This window comes from Falco peregrinus, chromosome 7 (assembly GCF_023634155.1).
Source record: "Falco peregrinus isolate bFalPer1 chromosome 7, bFalPer1.pri, whole genome shotgun sequence".
Lineage (NCBI taxonomy): Eukaryota > Metazoa > Chordata > Aves > Falconiformes > Falconidae > Falco > Falco peregrinus.
This window is the reverse complement of record NC_073727.1, coordinates 72779348-72792581: the sequence shown is the minus strand read 5'-3', so window position 1 is coordinate 72792581 and position 13234 is coordinate 72779348. Positions and strand designations below refer to the sequence as shown.

General features: G+C 42.5%; 1 protein-coding gene across 2 annotated transcripts in view; it reads right to left on the bottom strand.

Moving 5' to 3' along the window:
• Positions 1 to 13234, bottom strand: part of LRRC1 (leucine rich repeat containing 1) — a 106769-nt gene that overhangs the window by 76802 nt on the left and 16733 nt on the right. The gene's annotated exons all lie outside the window — the stretch shown is intronic.

Here is a 13234-nt window from a genome sequence, read left to right as displayed (position 1 = left end):
AATATCAAAATAATGACTGATAAAATATCAAATACCAAAAATATTAAAAAAATTATTAAGAGAGGCGAATACCCACAGTGCGACATATCAACACAAGCTGTGCTTCCACAACGTCAAGCAAAGCCACCTAGGGTGAGGTTTGCACGAAGCTGTGCATGCAGCACAAATAGTTCCTTCGGTACACTTGGTGAAGGAGAATAAACTGCTTTTAAATCTACACAAACCCCAGGACCCATCAACAGCATAGCTGTTCCACAGAATGAAACAGGTGACTTCAGAGACTAAGTCCCATCAGAGATACGTTCTCACACCCCCACTCCCTCATAGCAGCTTTGGTATTTGCGGGGAAACACTGGACTTCTCCCAGAAATCCAACAGCAATGAGACAAATTCAGAGTGAAGTGTTAGGTGAGACCTTTGAAGTTAGAAGGGACAGGTAACACTGAGTCCCCAGGTGAGGGCGAAGCCGCCAGCCGCAGGGAAGGAGTGGAGCAGCGGGCAGGACTGCAGCGAGGTGCTGGGCTGCGGCTGGGAACCCTGCGCTGGGGACACCAGGCAGGAGGGCAACCAAGCCTCATGGTCAGGCTCTTCAAACCTCTTCACAGGTTCAGTCTCAAGTCTGGGTCCAGCACAACACACGCCAATAGATCCTCCACAAAGAATCTCAAAGTAGCCACACAACTACCACAGGAGCCACAGGGCTCCCAAATTTAAATGGGAGACACTTGAACAACCAGCCTATTTCGAAGTGCCACGTTCACACGAGTCTCTGCCGACCTCGCTTCAGGAGCCAAGACTTCACACTTTATTCCTTTCACATGGTAGGTACAAACAGGTTTGAACAGCACATTTAAGTAATTAAAATGAAAAAACCCCACAAGTTTCATTATGATTGCCTGATTAAATGATGACCTTAAAGTGATAAATTCTTGTAATGCTCAAAGCACTTAAAAGCATCTGCCTGTCACTAACACTCCAGAAAGTAAAAGCACTGATGCCACTGCAGGGACATTGCTCTCTTGCAAACAGATAGATAGCAAATTAACAAAAAGAAACAAGTAGTGTTAGTTTAACATTCATGTAAATGCATTCACTTTTGAAAGGGTGTTCTAAGAAATGCATACAGTACACAGAAATGTAAACCTTCCCTTTCTCTACAAAGCTATGCACATAAAATCAAAACAATATCAAAATTGCATTTACAGACAGCAAAGCTGATGGTTTTCCCCATTCTGTGATTGAGTGCCACTGCATAAGACTGAATTTGTACTACCGAATTATTGACAACAGAGGTCCTACACGCACTCAAACAGACATTGTTACTTCTACGTTGCAGCAACAAACACTGATACTGAGCTCAGCTAACAGCAGCAAGTAAAGAATGTGTCATCCACCATTTAATCTTCATACCACCCTTTCCTGGATAAGTAGCTGGAAAAGGGACATTGCTATTTCAAAGCTTCTGAGTACTCAAAATAGCTCATTTCTTTGCAACCAAGGCAGCATCCACAGCTTTTATACATGCATATATGTACATACACAACCTTTTCATATACAGATACACACTTTTCTATGTGAATCGTTCTCCCAAATAAGAAAAAAACCAAACCAAACCAAACCACACACACACACAAAATCAAAGCTCAAGTAGAAGTAACTATCCTAATTTGTTTGGGGGGAAAAATAATTCTATATATATGTATATACACGTGCACACACATAAAAATGCAACAGCTAAAGCACAAGTTAAACATAAATCCTCAGTGGCAACATTTCTGAAACTAATGAGGCTACTGATTTTCTCCACCAACATGTAGTTTCGTTGCCATACTGCAAATAATTTCTCTTTACTTCTGTATGATGGACTATGAGAATCAGAAATGCCTTCTCAGCAAAACTATTTTGATAAGCTTTTTCTGTTACAAATCTTGGGTATTATCTGTAAAACCCAACAAGTATTTAAGCTAAGTAAAAACTACTCCAATACAAGATACTACTTGAAATAAGACAGTATAGGCACTGCTTATAGTTTGGGTGCATTTACAAATCACTGCTTTGAAAATGAAATGTGCTTTCCCAGCCTAGATATTCCAGGCTAGGAAGTCACTACCTGAGCAAAAATCTTCACTAAGAGATGGTAACAGACACAAGGAAAAGAAAGGAAATTCCATTTCTATGGGGTTTTTGCATGTAAAGTGCATTCCGTCTCCCCACTGAAACTTTCACTGTTTGTTTTTGTCCTCCACCTAACTGGACAAAGACAAAAATTCAATGCAACTCTTTGAACTGAGGATCATTATACATTTAGTACATGCCACAAGGTTGAAATATAACTTTGTCTTAACTGCAAGGCATTTTAAAAAGATTTCTCAGGCAAAAAACAACCAAATTATGAGCAGATGCTTTATCATTACATGTGAAGATCACTGTAACATTGTTGTTGAATAAACAAACTGAGAAGAGAAAAAGCAAGGAGCATTTTAGTATATGACAAAAAGCCTGGAGGGATAATTATAGCAGAGAAGATGATGGTCCATAATAGAAGCATTGACATAAATCAACTGAAATGCAGCAGAGGATATTAAAATATATAAAGAAATCCTTCTGTCTCTTGATGGATTAAGCAGCTTTCATCACTACTGCTGACTGCTTGATTTCGTTACAGACATTAACACATACACCTCTGCCAGTATCAGCAGCAGTAAGTCTGAATGCTTTTCTTGCCACTGCTGGTTAACCAGCTCAAATCCTACTTAAATATCTAGGATTCTTCTAATGCTACACACTGACGAATGCTCTACATTTACACGATGCCCCAGATGTTCTGTAATAGAGATTGTGCAGCACTGCTAATAATAAAACCATAAACCAAGCATAAGCCCTGTGACGTATGACAATACAAATACTGGCAGCAAAAAGAAGTCATGCCAGCAGAAGTGGATCAAAATCAAGCTTAGCAGTCATGTATCTAAGAGGACATATTTCTTCCTCACCCCCTTTCAAAATACCTCTTCAGATATTTATACTAATTCACACAAGAATTTGCTAACCATCTAGCAAGCCTTGTAGAGGTGACTTAAGAGGTAAGTTTGACACTAGGGGATTCTGTACTGTGAATGAGAAAATTACTTTTAAAAATTCTGTTGTTTGGTGCCAATTTTTAATTTTTTTTCTAAGATTTTTACAACAGCTACACCTTTTAATACCCCATTCCTTCTTCTGATGGCTAAGAGGGAGAGGGAAGAAGACAATATTATTTTTAAACAGATAAAACCTTTTGTATGGCATATTTTTCCCCCATTTTGCATGAAGTTTCAAGAACTGATAACATATTTTTTTTGTCTACCCAAAGGCTACGCAGCCAGCATCCTTTATGCATTCTGCGACAGGGAATATGATTTTCAATACCTAATCAATATCAAGACAGCAATGGCCAGGAAGGTCCTAATTTGCAACAGGGCTACCGGACCAGGGCTACTCAAACAGTGGACTCCAGCTTAGAGTAAAAAGTATTTTTAGAAGAACTCTGCTGAAGTCTTAAGACATCAGAGATGCACTACATTCCTGAGAGAGAGAGTTTACAGTGTTCAAGGGTCTTTCAGGGAGCAACTACTGGGTGGTGCTATGTTCTCCAGGTATGAAGGCAACACGGAACACTGTGCTTTAGAAGAACTGGAGCTGGCGCACTGCACACACCCCAGCAAAAGCCAGCTGAACAGTCCTAATCTAGGTGGTGATACTGGAAGGCCCATCACCAGGTAAATACAACCCAGGCAAAACACCTTCACTGCTTGGTGATTAGAAATTTATTAAGCAGTTGATTAGTTTACACCAAATGTATACCCGGCAGCCCATTCCAGACTCTGAGACTGAAACCCCTCACAAAGCGCAGCATTACCCCTCAGGGGAGAGTTAACCAGCAGCAAACCAGGTCTCGTCCACCCACTTCAATACGCAGAAGATCTCTCCCCCTGCCTCTTCTCACATATATGACATACAGGATCTACAGTACATCACACATACACACACAAAAGGTCCACTGAAGCATTAAATACTGCAGTGCTCGAGTGATTTAGGAGCTGTCACAGTTTAACCCCGGTCAGTGACTAAGCCCCATAGAGCCACTGGCTCACTCCCCCCTCAGTGGGATAGGGGAGAAGATCAAAGAGTGAAACTGAGAGAACTCGTGGGTTAAGATTAAGACAGTTTAATTGGAAAAGCAAAAGCCACACACGCAAGCAAAGCAAAACAAGGAATTCACTCACCGCTTCCCATGGGCAGGCAGGTGTTCAGCCATCCCCAGGAAAGCAGGGCTCCACATGCATAGCGGTTACTCAGGAAGACAACCACCATAACACCAAATGTCCCCCCCCACTGCTTCTTCTTTCCCCAGCTTATATACTCAGCATGACATCCCATGATATGGAATATCCCTTGGGCTAGTTTGGATCAGCTGTCCTGGCTGTGTCCCATTCCCATTCCCCGTGCCCCTCCAGCCCTCTCGCTGGCAGGGCCTGAGAAACTGAAAAGCCCTTGAATCAGAATAAACATTCCCAAGCAACAACCAAAACCATCTGTGTGCTATCAACACTGTTCTCACACCAAATCCAAACCACAGCACTGCACCAGCTACTGAGAAGAAAAATTAAACTCCATGCCAGCTGAAACCAGGACAGGAGCTTAAAGGTTCTCTTCTCACTTCCACAGAGGTTCCTCTGTGCCACCCACCTCAGAGGGATCTCTGAGAAGCGTGCCCTTGGAAAAGCTCTCCAGTCCTGCTCTCCACCTCCTCCACCTTCCAAACATGGGAGGAAGGAAACTGCCCACTTGGTCAAATACCTTGCACGAAGGAATTTGTGCTGCAAATATTTGTCTTTGCAAAGGGCTCTTCAGCTGGAAAGCCCAGCTGAGTAGGCTCCTGCCTCACAGATGCCACCACCACATCTCCGTAACCTCCCCAAAGCAGCCAAGCGCGGCTCCCAGAGCTTCTGTCTGCAGAGGGAAAGGATGGAGGAAGGTTACTTCTCTCTCTTCATTTCCACGTTCCACATGACATTCACAATGATCTGGCAGGCTTCTTTTTTCTTAAAAAAAACAGAAGGTTTTGCTACTAGCCCTGAAGGCTGAAGTAATCAATGTCTTTAGGTGAAATGCTACAGTTTCTGGGGCACGGTGTGACAGGAGTCATGTGGTTCCTGCAAAGTCTATTGAGATTAAGTGGCTCTTGCACAGGTTGTAACACTTTCCTCCTCACACTCTGAGGCTGATAGACAAAATACAAGAGATAGGGCTCTTAAGTCCTGTCTTTATGGCTCTAAGGAAAATTCGCACACAGATTCAGGTTGGGTTTTCTCAACTAAATCCCTTACTGTATAATTAACAAGAAACTGAAGCGAGGTAAGCATCTCATTCCTCCTCCTCACCGCTTCTGGATAGATCCTTTTTCCAAGCAAGGAGAGCAGCCAGGGAAAAAAAAACCTCACAAAACTGCATTTGCTGGATACACAGATATTACACACATTACTTGAAAGAAAACTGTGTGGGGTCATAAAAACAAGCTGGTTTTTAAAGAGCATGCAGTATATCAACAGATTATCTTTCTCAGCTGCAGGAAGAAGAAGTAGCAGAGGACCAGGAGCTGCAAATTTTAAACAGGAGGTAAAAGAAGGGAGGGCAGGGAGGTGGTGGTGTGCTCAAAGATCAAATCACAGGGAAGCAATAGTTCCAGGTGAATTAAGTGGAAGTGCCCAAGTTCAGCAAGGAATTTAGGTCTTCTACCTTTTTACTGACACTTTTTAACACTGAAGAGTTAAATGAGGCTAGGAGGCATTTTTATAAGGATTCCATCTTTTGGACCTCAAGGCTAGCAGGAATTAAATACTCTTAATCTGAGAAGCAAGAAGGAAAAAAAGTAAAAATTAGTATTCTACCTATGAAGCAATGGATGACGGAAAGCATATTCGTGTTTTAGCGGCAAAGTTACAGAATTACTGGATTAATTCTTCAGTAAATCTATAGTCCTGGCATCTAAACTCCTCAACAAAAAAGAAACCAAAACCCACAGACCTCTGTGGATATAAGAACTAACAACACCTGTTTGCAGATCACCATTTTATGATCTCTAATCTAGGTTACCTGGAAAATGAAGTATTTATGTCATGCCCATATGCACTGTCTGATACTTAACACATTAGCTGATACTTCAGCAGGCCAAAGGTTTCTGTCTTCAATTTGTCCTGCTGCTTTCAAAAAATACTCACAACCAACCAAAAACCGAACAAAATCACTCCCAAAAAAACCCAAACAAAAAACCCCTTCAAAATCCATAGCCTTCTCTGGAATTTGAATGAAGCCAGACACTGTTGTAGCAAAATTTCCTTAGGAAAAAGTTAAATCTGGCAAATATACCATGATGGAAAAATCCGCTTTTCTGTAATCCATTTAAAAATAGCACCTTCTAAACTTATTTGATTATTCCATCATGAGACTTCACTTTTCTTTCTCAGTCACAGTTGACACTTGCTGCTCGCTCCTTCCTCTCCCTGATGAGCCTTGCTCAGTGACCAGGTCGACTTTTCTTCCTCCCCTTACTTCTCCTGCTGTACATAAAGCTCACCTCCTCTTCCAACTTACCAACATCCAATTCACTTTAGTGACACAGACTCAAGAATTCCAACTTTTACATAATTTCTTCGAAGTCGGCAAGATTTTCTACACATCTGTAGGATTTCGCAATGCTCCAGAATCTAAAAGCAGTTTGCAAGTACATGTTTCTTTTTCCCCAGTACTCTGCTTTGTACATCAATCCCTAAACCTCATGTGTTAAGACATGAGGAAGATAAAGTTTTTTAAGCACAGGTTTTAAACTAACCTCAAGGGAGGGATGGGAGAGAATACAAAGAAACTACATGTCACTAGAAACTAGATGTGTCAAAAAACAACCAAAAAAAAAAAACAACCCTGCAACCCAACACAGCTGCTGGCAAGCAACCATCTAACAGAGTAAAAACGCTGTTCTCTCCAAGTCTGCAACAAGGGAGCTTTGCTTTCATTAGCACCTATAGATATATATATATAAAATAAGCCAACCAAAAAACAGTCACTGTCCAGACCCAGGCTAAAGCTTAGCTTAAGATCATCTGCGGTAGTGCTCTACCACCACACAAACCACAATAGTCTCTGGTGGGATGTCCCATGGCTTTCAGGTGTTCACAGTCAGGGTGGCAGTGAGTGCACTCACAGGACGTTTCTTGTACCAGGAAGACATGTCCACGCAGGAGCAGAAGAGCAATTCTTGTTTGTCTGTAAGTGCTCACCTGGACATAAATCAGTTGAGAAGGCAAACAAGCAACATCCAGCAGTTGCATATGTTAACAAAAAAAATACATTTGCCAACTATACTGCCTCACAGCACAGATTGCTGGCTTCCTTTTCTTGTCCACTGAGCAAGAGAGTGTCAATTCACATTTATTTCTCAGCATTCTGGGTTGTGCCATGTACCATGAGACTTGTACCAGCACATTTGTGTCAGGGCAGCTGGTGGCAAGCAGAGAAGAGGATTTCATGGAGGTCTCTGCTCGGATGCTATGAAGTGCAGCAGATGTGGACAACCAAGGTGAGAGCACAGGGCAAAAGGCAGCAGCTGTTAGATGAGACAGCAGAGCCCATGTGGGGCTGCAGGACAGGATCAGAAGACGTAAAGAATGTCTCTACCTAATGAGCTTATGTCCTCACTGTAAAATAGCTGGGTCACCAGCCCAGGCTGAACTGAAACAAGTGTTCAAGCCTTTCCTCTGTCAGTATTTCTAGTCAGAAAACACTGGTTATCCTGCTTTCAGTGGGGGAGAGGAAAAGGAGAACACTTACCCACTTTGTGGGCAGAAGGGCAGTAATCCTACAGTACGGATTTGAGAGCAGGTAGCTGAATAAAAAAGGTAAAGCACTGGTGTGCATGCACTGATACACACAAGTGAGCTGAAGCCCCAGAGAGCAAAGCAAAGACTACACACTGCTCTTCAGGGGCATGGACTGATGCTCTGCAGGTCACCTGCTGCGTGCTCACCCAGCATTCTGAGGAAGCTTTAAATGACTTGTTGAATAAAATGTACCCATCACACAATACACCATGAATGTGGTGTTCTGAGGATGACTAAGATCTCTAAAGAGGCTTTTAATTAAGTTGTAAAGCTGCTAGAAAGAAGAAACACTTCAAATAAAAAGCAGTAATGTCAAACCACCTGCAACTGTAAGTAGAACAGTTAAATACCGTTGCTGTTGATTTCTGAAAGTACCCTGATAACTGAAGACAAAAAACCCCAAAAGTTTTAAATCTGCAACTATAGTCCACTTTGGAAGCAAGAAAGAGGTAAAAATAAGGCTCACTGAGCATTTGGGACACTGGCCTACAGCTGCCAAAGATTGATCTCCAAAATCTTGGACACTGCTCAGACCATCCACCTTGCACAGCAGCATCTCTCTCCTTACACTACAGCATGGTGACTATTGAGATGCTTCTGAGGGACGATCTCTACTGTTAGGGTAATGCTGAAGTAGGATATTTATCTTTTGTGAATCTTCACATAAATGACAGCATATGTGCCATAACATGGCAACTGTGTTGAGAGAGGATTTTGGAATGAGAATATCCTGATGTTACAAGACTTGTGTCCACAACAGCCTCGCTACCAATACAGTCATAAGCTCAGTATGACAAGAAACTACAGAAATGGGTAGGAGCTAGTGTATTACGCGCTCAGAATCCATCTCTACAGTAGGTATGAAACTGTACACATTAAAAAGTATCATTCTTATTGGATAACAAAGTAAAGAACCATGTTGAGATTTTGGTATCAAGCATCATGCAGAGTCAAATACAGCCTAACAAGTTCTGCCCACACACAGATCTCCTCAGTAGATGCCACAGCAAACCCATTGCTCCTCGACTCACAAAGTAACAGATCTCAGCTCTGCTGAGAGCAGTCAGCAAGAGAACCAGCATAATCCACCTACAAAGATTATCAAAATCCATTTAATATTTCCATTGCGTGCACACTTGCATCGTTTCCTCTGTTTTGAGACTCAGGGCTTGGACACAAGGCCAAACGGCAAGGCTACAGAGCACCTCCACGGAAGAACAGCTAACCTGACCCCCCCACCCGCTGCCAGCTAGGGCCACTGCAGCCAGTTAGTGCAAACCTGCCAGGACACAGCAACTACACTGATGCCATGGGCTTGTGTGACCAAGTCCTTGGCAGGCATGTTCAGTGAAAGCAAGCAGAGTAGCAGCAGACAAGCCTGCCAGGCTTCTGTCAGAGAGAGATAACAACATGCCCACAGACACAGAAGTGCAAGAGGCTCATCTCCCACATAAGCAAGGGGGCTAGCCTTCACCCAAGGGAGTGGACAGCGAGACAGTTCAAACAGCACTGCTGCAGCTGGGAAGGGCAGGAAAGCCACCCCAGCGCCCAGTACCCAGCAGCCACTGTCCAGTGTGAAAAGTCACAGCGATTTTCTTCTTATCCTAAAAGAGCTGAATGAAACAAGCTGCTGACAATCTGTCAAAGGCTTGAAAAGGTACTGGACATTAAAAAATAAAAAAAATAGAAATCCAGACTTCCACACCTATTAAGAGAAAGTATGTGTGGGGTAGCAATTTCTTTCAAACAGAAATACTACAATTAAATTAACACCTTCAGGGCATTTTAAGAAGCATGCACCATGCTGACAAAAACCTATCAGTGGGATCTGAGGGATTTAATACGAATCAAAGACAAACAAAAAGAACTCTTCTTAGAGAAGAAGGATACTAAAAAGGAATGTACCACCTCCGCAAGAACACAAGCATCTGTAACGTAACATACATAATCCCAAATATCAGCAAGCATTATATTAACTACAGAAACTTCATGCATTACTCCTCCTGTCTGGGAGAAGCTACAGAACAAGAAAAGCCATTAACATTTTAATGAATCTGGGATGGCAGGGCCCTAAGCTCTAAGAATTCAGCCTCCAGGGGTTGTGCAGAGGAAAAGGGAGAAAGGAGTCCATGGAGGAAACCTCTGCAGGATGAGCAGCACGGGTAGTGGCCTGCTACAATTCCCAGGGTTCTCAACCAAGCCGCAGACGTTGGGAGAGAGGGAAGCTTAATGAAGTGCCAGCCCAGGTGCAAAGAAAAAACTGCAGAAATCTGAGCACACCTTTCTTCCTTTGGAGACTGCACTTCCTTTCTGAATCACAGGATCATTCAAGACTTGTGCCAGAGAGTACTGCAGTGCTGCGGGAAAACAAACAGCACTTCTGATCGTGCCTAGAGCAGAATCCTTCTTCTACCACGCCGAGCAACGACTTGTGCTCAAACCCAATGCAAAGCACAGGAGCCCTACCCAAACTTCAAGGACAGCAAGCAAGGACGCTTCCTTCAGCGACCCAGTTTCCTTGCAGAATTCACCAGTGATGTGACAATCCAGGAAAAGATTTACCCAAGCTTGGGGAGCCCGAGAGAACCAGTAGTAGTTTCAGACACACAGCAGCTGAGCATCCTATCTCAGAAGACGCTAGAGGGAATACTCTGAGTCTCAGACGCGCTTTGCTAGCAACTCAAAAGCTCAGGAACCCACTGCTGAAATCCCACAAGTCTGTTTTCTTTAGCCTCAGAACTAGTACATCAGCTTTCTGAACAACGTAAGACCAAGGGGCAAAGATAAACTGCATTGCCAAATAACCTTCAAAGTGCTGACCATCACTATGCTGTTTTCTTAGCACAGCTTCCCTGGCCTTCGTATTCCCATCTTTGATTCATCCATTCAACCCTAACAACCTCAGCCAGACTAGAAAAGCACAGTGGGGATGCTTCCTAGGAAATCTGCATGAACACATGGCCTCACAAAGGAATAAAAAATAGCACCAACATGCAAATAATCCAGGAAAAGTTTAAGATTATATGGCTCCTAGCCTTCCCCAAATCCTTCTCCTTCTGGACCACTAAGGCTCTCGCCTTACCCTCCCCAGACTTCCCTCAGTACACCCAAGACCACAGGACCATCAAGTTTACATCTGCTAGATCTTGCAGTTTTACTTAGAAGGATTTTTGTAGCTCTAGATTCACTTATTAACCAAATCCTGTTTAACGGATTAATTACGTAGCACATTTTTAACACATACTAGCATGTCTTGGGCATTTTAGAACACTTGGGAAAGCCACACAAAGTTTTCCTGTTCACTTTTCCCAAGCGCCTATGAACTAGGGCTACTTACGCAGTGCTAAGACCGCATTGCACAGGCATCCAGAGCTAACTCTGAAGAGCTGGGAGGGATCCTGCCTAGGGGGATCAATCCCACCTCTAGATGCAACATCTCACCGCTGCACAAAACGCAGCTGACCACTGCGGCCTGGAAGCTCACCCAAGTTCAGCCATATGATATACCCACCATGTCACAGAGCTTCAAAGATCATATGCTGACCAAACGATTAGACAGTATGAGAAATGAAGACCTGTTATCATTTTATTATGAGGGAAATGGAAGTACTTTGTTCCTTGAAAACCCTTTCCTCCTCCTGTGATGAGAGGTTAAAATATAAAGGGCTACTCCTGTATGTAAAACTTTAAATGAATTTGTATTTGTGTTTTTAAGCTCTTGAGGAAACAGAATGGCCAGAACTGAAAGCAATTAGCGCACCAGACCAGACAGCTAAAACAACAAAAAACACAGAACAATGATCTCTTATTTCCCAAGTTCAGATGTCACCATCACACTTTCCTATTCATGCAGCATACTGCGTTTTGAAAAGCTGAGCTGTTTTTCTCTGCCTGAAAGGAATACAAAGAGTTCCTTTTTTTTTTTTTTTTCCTAAGTACTTTGAGTAGTTAGAAAAATAAAATCTGATGGAGTGCAAACCACCAAACAGGAGAAACCTTTAGCACGTTGAGATTCTGATGTATTGGAAGATGAGGTCAAAACACAAAGCTAAGAAATGAAAATACTGTAAATCTCCAAAATCTTTATGTGAGAATTTCCCCTGCAGCATCCCAGATGGTGTGTGTTTTGCCTTTTAATTTGAAGAGCTGCGAGACAATCATAACATGACCAAACAACAGAAAGTAACATCAGTCATCTTCTGCCACGCGGCTCCCCTCCATCACCTCACACGGTGCATTTTTCATTTGAATAGTCAAGTCGTGCAATAACTGTGATGTGATTAAGCAGAGGGAAGCAGGATCAGCCACCTTCTGCAATGAACCCCAGAGAAGATAAAGTAATGCAATAAAATGGGCAATTAACACTGAACCTTGGATATAGGAAAGCAACTGCTCCCTGCCACCTGCATTAGTCCAACCCCTCACTTGAGAAAATACTTCCCTGTGCAGTAACTTCTAATGACACACATGCATCTACCCAACCATAAATGTTCACACCATCTGTTCTTGTTACAGTTAAGCTCTCAAGCCAACTCAAGTCAGGCTGCTGAGAGTTCACATGGCTCTGATCCACCAGCTCTTTTGCAGCTAGTTATTCATTTGCAAAGAGAATTACTAAGACAACAGAGTGTTTCCTTTTGTATAAGGTCTGTCACAGACAGCATCCAACTCAGCCAAACTCAGTAGCCAAAATACTATGTCAATTAATACTCATGTATTTCTAAAATGTTTTAACTAATGTGTTGCCTCTGTCTCTCAGATGGTGGGTTATTTTCAGTTTTCTTCTCTTACAAGATTTTGCAAATGTGCATAAAATTATAAGGTTCACAAAAATTTCTCAGCAACTGCCTGGAGACTCATTACACCTCATCCATTATATTATCAGATAAAGATGGCATTAAAAGCACCAAACAAAGGAAAGATGCAAATCTCAGATAGTTACAGTAGGGTTGAGTGGTCACTGAATATTCTTCAGTGGCAAAGGGTCAATGAAAAGTTAAACTGTACAGAAAACAAGGCTCCCCATTAAACTATTTCTTCTCTTGAATATTCAGTTACATCCCTCACTTATTTACAAGCTTATGCAATCTTGCTCTCTCCCACCCCATCCACCACACCTCAGAGAGCATTTTGTGCATATCCACTGCATATAAACAAGCAAAAATAACTGACAGTTGCTCTAATTTGGTAACACAGATTCACTGTTTCTAGATCACTGGGTCAATTTCAGGCTGCTTAAAGGTGACCCACCAGCCCCTGAACATCTTGCAGAACTGAGAAGTTCACCAGGCCACACTCACACACACCCCCCAAAAAAA